The sequence below is a fragment of the Oratosquilla oratoria genome, chromosome 1, assembly GCF_046742065.1.
Source record: "Oratosquilla oratoria isolate Oo_2021 chromosome 1, ASM4674206v1, whole genome shotgun sequence".
Taxonomy (NCBI): Eukaryota; Metazoa; Arthropoda; class Malacostraca; order Stomatopoda; family Squillidae; genus Oratosquilla; species Oratosquilla oratoria.
Window position 1 is genome coordinate 117,890,878 of NC_134777.1, and position 10,353 is coordinate 117,901,230.

The window sequence follows — 10,353 nt, forward strand, 5'->3', positions numbered from 1 at the left end:
GTCTAGCAACGGATTATGATACATGATTTAGAATGGGAGAATTCTAGTGATATTTGATCCATCTGTATCACCAAACTCAAGCCGAAGTTTTGCATTCCATGTATATAATTCCTTTCATGTTTATACTTACCTTCGATTTGGGTTAATTGCATATGTACCCAATGTTGACATTTTATGCACGTATAAGAGTAATGATAATGACAGAAACGTAACTTTAAATATTTTATTCAACAATTAGAACCAACACTTAGATATTCATATGTACAGGAAACACATGAGGAAAAATTATTCACTGGGCTGGTGACCTCTTGGAACTCGATCAGGATAGAGCAAGAAAGCACGTTGGAGCCCATGTCTGCTGCTGAGCCTACGTCAGCTGCTGTAGCCTATATCAGCTGCTTTAGCCTACTACAGTACTTAGGTAGCGCGAAGCTTGGCCTGGGGTTTAGCGGGCGATCTTGGGCAGCCTCGACTACGTCATTAGTAATGCAGTAATGTGCTTCACAACGTAGGAGACACCTTGTTCCGGTACGCTAGTCCTCAGTTGGAGCCGCTTGGCAATATTTGGATGCTACATATTTGAGAATGCTTTATTACTATTTTTATCACCATTATTACTGTTATCATCATTATTTTTATTACCTGTAACTGAAGGGAAGGACCTGAGGAATGGTTGACGTACTTCACTATGGTCAGTCTCAACTAGTCGAAGTCTGTGTCCACCTAGGGCATCGTCGTTCTGCAAAATAAATCATATCTTTAGAGTGCGAACAGGGTACATACGTACGTCTCATATGGAAATTTGTTATCCTAGCTACTATGGTATCATTTATACTTCGGAAATAGAAGAACATGTAACCTGTCTCGAGACTGGCTTCATCTGGAGAAGAGCACGATGGTGGACGCCTTGCTAAACGGGGTCGGAACACGGGTTGTCTGAAGATCGCCGAGGTAGACCGGGTCGGCAGTTCTTGGAGGACTGCAACGCGGGTTGCAGGCTGAAGATCGCAGGGGTTTACTGGGTCTGTAGCTGGTGATGGAAAGTGATTAATAAGACTGGGAGGTTGGGAGGCTGGGTTTAAGAAACTTAGTTCTGTGCCTGCTGTTGTGCTTTGTTCTGAATGTGTCTCTGGTAGAACGTGAGATCGTTCTTGGGAGACTGGCAACGGAGTTTCCCGCCTCCCTCATAAACTATATTTGCTAACTGGTGGGACATGAGTCTTGCCATGAATATGAAATGCTCCCAGTCGGACTGTTCCGCCAGTTTGGTGATGCAGATGCATGTTCCTCGGTTCACTGGCATCAATTTTGAGAATTCGCATCCGATAACGCCGGACAAGGATGACGGTGCACTGGTGGACTTGCTGTGATTATAATTATTTTCTTGAGCAGAGAATAAAATTTCAGTTTCTATGGGCCAATGTTCGGTGAGATTGCTAAAATACCAGTTCCGTTTTGGAAGTAGCTTTAACAGGGATTACGATTTCAAGGTACACTGGTGGATGTAAGAGATTGACATGACTTCGCGTCCAACTGCTCTTAGCTTGGCAAGACTAGAGGGCGCGAAATGTATTTCCCTGCCAGCAGTGACTGGTTACTGGGTGCATGAAACCTTACGATGCATTTTTTTTACCTTATTTATTTTGAAGGCCATTATACGATGTAATTCAGCTGAGGCGAACCTCTGCCGTAGTCAAAGGACTTAAATCCACTTCTATTAACCCGCTTTGCTGCATTTTATGACGACTTGTGTTCGCATTCTATCTAACGCCAGGCGATTTTCTTCATAAGAAAGAAACCAGTTCCCGCAATCAGAGGTAGGTAAACTGGAGTACTAAAATGGTAAAAACCAATCATCGACTTCAAAACAGGTCATGAGTCTTGGGTGCGGCTGGTCGAAATTGCACTGAGATATTTTAACAATATTTTACCTTTTTTATGAATCTATTGGTGCACTTTTTATGTCCCTTGTATACTTTTTCTAAAGGATGGAAACTGTTATTACTTCATAGTCTGAGTAGAAATATATGGAAGTTATCGATCAAGTATTGCAGCAGTGACCAATTCTCTATTGACAGGGGAATGCATTTCCACACTGCAATGCGGCAGTTTTATCACCGTTCGTTGGAGACATTTACTGGTACTTTTTCGTCGCTTCCAAAGATTTTAGTCAGGGTTCCTTTGAACAGACAACAGTCAATGACTAACTTGCGAGTGTCTGTTCAAATGGTATGTGATTCCAGGCTAAGATCACAACAAAGTGGGATGTAAAAGCAGCAAAGATATTTGACTTATCGCACTAGGGTAGCCTACTCAAAATGATGCCTGTTCGATGGCATCGCAATGCACTTGGGTTAACTGCATTTGGGTTACAACACTTCAAGAAGGGTACGGCTATATGAGTCCCCTGAATGTTTTGAAGGCAGCTTGGCGGGCTTGAAACCAAGCAAATTCAAAGTCCTTGAGCATCTTGCTTGGAGACCCAGATCCTAGAGAACCTTGGTTTTACACGGATTTGCCTAATCATGTGTCCTAGGGACAAGGGCGAGTGACATCACCAGACCTGCGTCGCCAATCATGGCACCATTACTATAATGACAGTGAGAGTGGGCCAATTTGATTCTGCGTATTCAGCAAAAACCGACTAGATTGCTTTTTCTATGCACTAGAAATAGAGGATATCGTTGTTGCAGACACAGAACTTTGGCAGCTTATGGAGTCTTTGATCCTGCAAAGGGGGTTGAGCGGAGTGAGCAAGACAGGGCATATATAAGTGCTGTGTTCTAGCTGATGGGGCTGCGATGACTATGGAATATCTTCAGAGGTGGTGAATTAGATTCTGTAGTCATTTACTGTGTCCAAGCACCACGGAGTTAAATTTGAACTTTAGCTGGCAGTCTTGGGATGATTAGGCGAGGCAGCCTTAGAATTGTGTTTCACAGCGATGGTAGCTAGTTTCTCCTGCCTGTGAATGAGAACTGTCCACCGGAGAGGATCGGAATTCTCTTGATGAAGACTGACTATGAAAATCCTGATAGCCGGTCAGGGGATGCATATCCACGGCGATGGCTGCCAGGGACTGGCTGGCACGCCAAATAGAGAGGGATTGGTTATATGCAGCCCTCTCCTTGCGCATTCTCCTGGAAAACAAGCGGAAATTTAAAAGGTAAACGAAATATGTACACATGAACATACTTATAGTCACACAGTGAGGAGGAAATCCAGTGGCATTCGGCACCATACTCACTCTTCGCGTGGTGTTTGTGCTGAAAGGAAGGGTTTTGAGGTTATCTAGCTAATTTGTGAAAATAATATGGGGGTAAATAATGGATGTTAACGGATCTAATGAACAAGATGTAGGTCAAATAAGTATGTTCGCGCGTGTTTATGTCATTAGCCATTTACTGTTGAACAAAGGCCTCTCCTACCTTTTTCCATGAAATTCTGGATCATGTCAGCCTCTGCCAAGATACTCCTTCAAACTTTTCTCATCACCTCTCTTTATATCTCTCTTCTATGCTTACCAACTTCTTGATGTTCAGCTCATTAGGTATAAGTTCTGTACATTCTCTTGTCTGGCAACCTGTCGGGCCCAACTCCCTTTATACTTTTTTTTATATATAAATTCTGTAATTCTCTGGTGTGTTCTTTAATCCATGCTGCTCTTCACCTCTTCTTCGGTTTCATTTTCGTAACTTACCAGGAATTTTCATCTCTCAGATCCACAAGTCATAGCTGGGATCATGAATTGGCTATGAAGTTTCTGATTCCGACATACAATAGAGTTCAGAAGTACCTCATGATGTTTTTGTGTTTATCATGCATCTTTCACCCAACCGTAATACACGTTTTCATGTAGTATGATAGCTGAAATTCACTATTTGGCAAAATATATGTTATACACATACATACATACATACATACATATATATATATATATATATATATATATATGTATGTATAAATATATATATATATATATATATATATATATATATATACACATTTTTTATCAACCACAATACACTTTAATTCTAAGCCATCAACATCGAGAGAGACTCGAGGAGGCTAATATGCAGAAATTGAAACGTGTTACGGCCAAGGACTTGAACCCGGGCCAGCACGTGACAAATGTTAGTGACTTAACCGATTGCGCCATAAAGATATCTCTTGATGGTGCAATCGGTTAAGTCACTAGCACTTGTCACGTGCTAGCCCGGGTTCGAGTCCTCGGCCGTACCACGTTTCAATTTCTGCATATTGGCCTTCTCGAGTCTCTCTCGATGTTGATGGCTTAGTAATAGTGTATTGTGGTAATAGAAATGTATATATGTTCACTGGGACCCATTCAGTGTTGTTCATATATATATATATATATATATATATATATATATATATATATATATATATATTCTATACACGTACACACACAAACACACACACACACACACACACACACACACACACACACACACACACACACACACACACACACACACATACATATATACTATATACATATATATATATATATATATATATATATATACAGTATATACATATAATACTTTACAATTCTAAGTTGCCAGCCCCATTTATATATATACAAAAATGTGAGGGGTCGAGGGTTTCCAGTTAGCGAAAAACAAGACAAAAATACCTATTATTACGAGTATGGAAGGACGGAACCAATCTCCTTGCCCCATCACCACTACTTGTTTTAGCAGGCCCTGGACTTTGAGACTCCCTGATGCCCCATACCCTATCCCCCACCCCCGCCCCTACCAATTCTCTTTACATTTTGCCCTCTGAGTTCATCTGCCCACGTTCTACGTATCCACTGACTCCCGTGCATTTGTATGTAGGCCTATACACACACCGCATGTCCAGCTTCACTGACTGGAAACCCGTAGCCCCACTGTAGCAAGCAGCGGTCCTTGGGTCCTCCCATAGATCTCTCTGGGAAGAAATGTTGGACTGATATATGTGTTGTATTAATATGGGTCTGTTCCTGTGTCACTAGGTGATAGGAAGAAGAGGGAAGTGATTCTCTCCGACTCCCACGTTGTGGGATCATATATATATATATATATATATATATATATATATATATATAATCATATATATAGGTATATATATATATATATATATATATATATATATATATATATATATATATATATATATATATATATATATATATATATGTACATATATATAGATACATATCCTTCATGAGGGGATGGTCTTTTATCCATAAAAAAAAATTCTACCACCCTAAGAAACAAAAGACAAGATGGAATTAAAACGAGGTATGAAAAAAGGTTGAGACCACTTGTCTTGTTATACAAACTAAAGTGCTGCATAACATCGTAAGATACGCAATTTACAGCCAAAATAAGACAACCATGACTTTTCATGCAAGATCTTCTCTTCATTAGGAGACCATCATCTCCATACAATATAATTCCTTTATCGCCTCTAGTCTATGATACTAAAACATAAACAGAATATTGTTGTTCCTCTCATCTACTTAATCAACTTCACTTCTGCTTCAATTTTGTCCTTCAACAAAAGCTCTGCCTCCTCCATTAAGTATTCTTTTGTAGTCTTCTTCCTTATTATTTTCGGTCTTGTCAACCATCTCTTACACTTTTGAATAAAAGATCATCTTAACTATCATGCACTCTTTCGTCCTATAATAATACCTGTAGTACTGTATATAGCTAAGCCCTCTTCATTTCCTTCTTTTCAGTAATTTTCTCTACAGTTTTATTGTTGTCTTATTTGGTTTCTTTTAGATATTTGTTATGATATATGTACTTAAGATATGCCATATCCTTTCTGCCTTTCCCAGTTTGCTACGCTGGAAAGCGGTCTTGAAGAGAAAAAAAAAATAAAAAACATGTTGCATGACATAAAAATGGAGGTAGGAAGATGATAACATTACATTTAAATGTTACAAATAAATAGAATTACAAAATTAAAATACCACCATATTGGACCAAAATTAAAATGTTAGTGGAAATTAAATAATACGCATCCAGAGAATGTGAATGTTACAGGAGTAACTGAAATAAATTTGCATCTGGAGATTGTTGGAGGAGCTTGCAGGTTTTCCTCGAGACAACCACTCAAAATGAAAACATGTACATGGATTTTTTTTAACATTGTAAAATATCTGGTCAAATTTTTAAATCTGATTTTGATGAAAAAAGTTAACTGAGTAGACTGCAGATTAGACATATAGGGAGACACATGCTGTATGCTATTGTTCGAAACTATAAATGTGTGTATGCATGAAAGAGGGAGATAGGATGATGGGGGCTTGATAATGGCCAAAATATTGTGTTATGTCCAAACTGCCTTTAATCTGATTTCTTCCCTTGAACACTACTCACATACTGTAATTACTTTACATTTGTTTCCTTTACGATCAATCCAACTTTGATATAAGTTGTCCACAGTTGCTTAAATATCTTTGTAAACAATATCCAGACTATATCAAGAGGCACAGATCAATTACACCTTGACCAGACAGAATACTAATCATCTATCTACAAGCATCAATTCAGCTCCTAATTTCCTTATTCAGGGAATGAAAGTGCAGAAACGGCATCTTTACTTCTTAGTGAGAAATCATAGATTCAGCTCTAAAGCAAGAAAAAAATTCTACCCTACTTTCAAACAGTATATATATATATATATATATATATATATATATATATATAATATATATATATATATATATATATATATATCATATATTGTGTGTGTTTACCGAGTTGTCTTATACAGGAAAGGGGCCTATGCTCGTAGTGACTTGTCTTTGTATCTCGTATTATCTAGTTTGTTCTTAAATTCTTGTATGGTGTTTGCACACAATATTGTTTCGTCTAATTTGTTCCAGACATCCACCACACTGTGTGGAAAACTAATTTTTTTTTAGATCTCTTCTATAACTATCCTTTTTGACTTTCTTTTCATGTCCTCTTGTTTTTCTTTTATCCCACTTTAATAAGTCTTCTCTGTAAATGGCCTATAGATCTCCTCTTTCTCTTCTTTGTTCCAGGGTTGGTAGTTCCAGTTTAGACAATCTTTGTTCGCATGTCAATTCTGAAAGTATTGGTGCCATCTTTGTCCTTGCTCTTTGGATTCTTTCTATTTTCTTTATATTCTTATTTTTGTACTGGGTGTCCATCGTGTCGCAGCCTACTCCAATCTTGGTCTTATCAGTGTGACTAATATTTTTTACCATTACTTCATCCAAGTAATTAAAAGCCACCTTTACTGATCTTAGTAAATTGTAAGTTTCTCCGACTAATTTGTTTATACGAATGTCTGGGGACATGTCTTCGGTGATAATTACTCCTAGATCCTTTTCGGATCTAACTTTTTTTACTTCCTTTGTACCTATTTTATATTGTCCTGATATTCTTTATTTACTTTTTCCAAACTCTATTATACTACATTTCTTAATGTTGAAATTCACTTCACACCTTTGGCCCCATTCCCAGACTTTGTCCAGGTCTCTCTGTAGTGATTCACAGTCTTTTTCTGTGCTTAATTTCTTGAGTAGTTTTGCGTCATCTGCAAAGAAGTTCATATAATATTCTACGCCTTCATCCATGTCATTTATATATATATACATTCATATATATATATATATATATATATATATATATACATATATATATATATATATATATATATATATATACATATATATATATATATATATGATACCGGAGCTAATACAGAACCTTGTGGGACTCCACTTATCATTTCTTCCCAGGTCGAGTTTTTATCTCTAAGTACCACCCTCATTTTTCTCTTGTTCAAATCTTCCATTCATTTAGATACTTTTCCTTGTACACCTGTTGTTTTGAGTTTTCTTAATATTTTGTGTGGTACTCTATCAAACGCTTTTTGTAAATCCAGGAAAGCACAATCAGCCCATCCGTCCCATTCTTGCATTATATCTATTAACCTTGAATAAAAACAAATCAAGTTTGTGACATACGATCTTCCTTCTCTAAAACCGAATTGGTTTGAATTCAGTATATTGTTTTCTTCCAGATGTTTAGTCCATCAACTTTTGATGACTTTTTAACATATTTTAGCTATTGTGCTTGTGAAACCGGTCTATACTTTGTTGGGTCTTCCTTTTCTCCCCCTTTATATATTGACACAACATTGGCATTTTTCCAATCTTGCGGTGCCTTCCTTCTTTGAGTGAACAATCTATTATCTTATATATTTTGTCCGTTAGTTCATCTATACATCCTTTTAGTATCCAGTTTGCAATTCCGTCCGGGCCATGTGATTTTCGGGCATCAAGGTTTCTTATTTGGTCCCTTATTTCTTTCTGTATCACAATTATTTCTTTCATTGGGGATCTTCCTTTCCTTCATCCAAATTGTATTTTCATTTGTGAATACAGATTTGAAATGTTCACAATTTCAGCCATTTCTATATCTTCTATATATTCCGTATTCCCTTGACGTAGTTTCACTATTTCCTGTTTATTTTTTAATTTACCATTTACATATCTGTAGAATAATTTAGGTTGATCCTTACATTTGTCTATTATGTCTTTTTCATAGTTTCTTTTTTCTTCCCTGTGCATTTTTACATATTAATTTCTTAGTTTGATATATGTTTGCCACTTACCGTTTTTCCCATCTTTTCCAAGCTTTGACTCTTCTGTCTTTTGCCTTACTACATTTTTTGTTGTACCAGCACTTAATGTACACCTTTTTCTGTTTTTGTTTTGGTACGTATTTATTCACTCCTTCATTACATATTTCTTTTAATATAGTCCATTTCTCTTCCACCTGTGTTTCTTCATTAAAATTTTCCCAACTCTCTTTTTGAAAGAATTTTCTGAGTTTTTCAAAATCCGTTTTGTCATACACTTGTCTTCCTTTTCTGTGTTTCTCATTAATATGTGGTAACTCTTCCCAACTGGAGTCTTGTATTCCATTTTATCCACAATTTCAGGATCTGACGTAAATATTAAGTCTAGTCTCCACGGTTTTTATTTCTGTATCTGGTATTCTCTTTTACCCATTGAGTCATTGTGTATTCAATGGTCATATCCAATAGTATATCCCTAAAGGTCCACTCCACCTTTCACTGTCATCTCCTCCCAACATATTTCTTTAGAGTTAAAGTCACCCATCATTACTAAGTTTCCTTCTTTCAGTATTTCATTTAATGCATGCCTTGTGTCTTCCATAATTTTGGAATGGTCACTTTCTTTCCAAGAATATGTTTTCGGGGGCACATATATCACTACAAATTTTCTACTTTTCATATCACTATTTTCAACTTTTATCATAATCATATGTGTGTATGTGTATAGATATATCACATCACTCAGCTTATAGTCCATTATATGTGTCATCTCCAAAGCATGGGAGAGTTATATGAATTACACCCTGTAAACCCCACAAATTGTACCACTTCCCTCCTTGAGGATGACTTTGGCTGGTCTAAAGATGTTTTGGAGAATGTAGATCTAGAGTATCATATGGACTCTTGCTTAATAAATTCTGACTCTACAAAAGGGTATCATCAAAGATAAAGTAAAGCTTCAGTATAAATTTCACAATGCTGCAGTTGTGCTGACTTCTTTAAGTCATGGATATGTATACATATGTTCATGTGTACACACACACACACACACACACACACACACACACACACACACACACACACACACACACACACACACACACACACACACACACACACATATATATATATATATATATATATATATATATACAAAAAAATACTAGGCTCTTGACTAACACAGTGGGCCCATGAGCTTAAGCTGTTTACTGGGGAGGTAATTGCTGTGGCTGGGCATCACGGTGGGGGGGTTGAGGCTTACTTTGGCTGACATTCTGAGGAGAGTCTTTGAGACTGATATCAGAACTGAAACCTGGCAACATTAGATTTATAAGTGAAGCATCCAGGTAAGGCATGTACCAACCTTCCACCCATCCCATACCCAACCAAAACTCATATGTTTTTCCTATTTATCTTAGCTCCTTGAGGATGAAGGGCCTTCCTTTCTCCCAACCCACTCCCTGGGTCAGAATTAATGTAGCAAGACACAGCTGCATGCATATACATGTATCAATATGTGTATGTGAGTACACTAATCTAATAGACACAAGGAGGGGAGTATTGATTTTATGACTACAATAAATTCAACTTATTATTTACATTCTAACATCAAGATTACCAAGGATTGTGAAGATGGGTTTTTGATATGTTATGATTACTTACTTATGGGGGAGGGACTCAAAATTTAATTCTGAGCCATTGAATTTTATTCAT

The 10,353-nt window shown here is 37.1% G+C and overlaps 1 protein-coding gene across 1 annotated transcript in view; it reads right to left on the reverse strand.

The window, feature by feature from the left end:
• Nucleotides 1-215: 215 nt before the first annotated feature.
• Nucleotides 216-10,353, reverse strand: part of Glut1 (Glucose transporter 1) — a 490,886-nt gene continuing 480,748 nt past the window's right edge. Inside the window, exons 17-18 of the transcript XR_012966402.1 lie at nt 860-3,140; nt 216-739 (exon numbers count right to left, since the gene is read on the reverse strand). The gene's annotated coding sequence lies outside the window, so the exon portion shown is untranslated. The remainder of the gene's footprint in view (nt 740-859; nt 3,141-10,353) is intronic.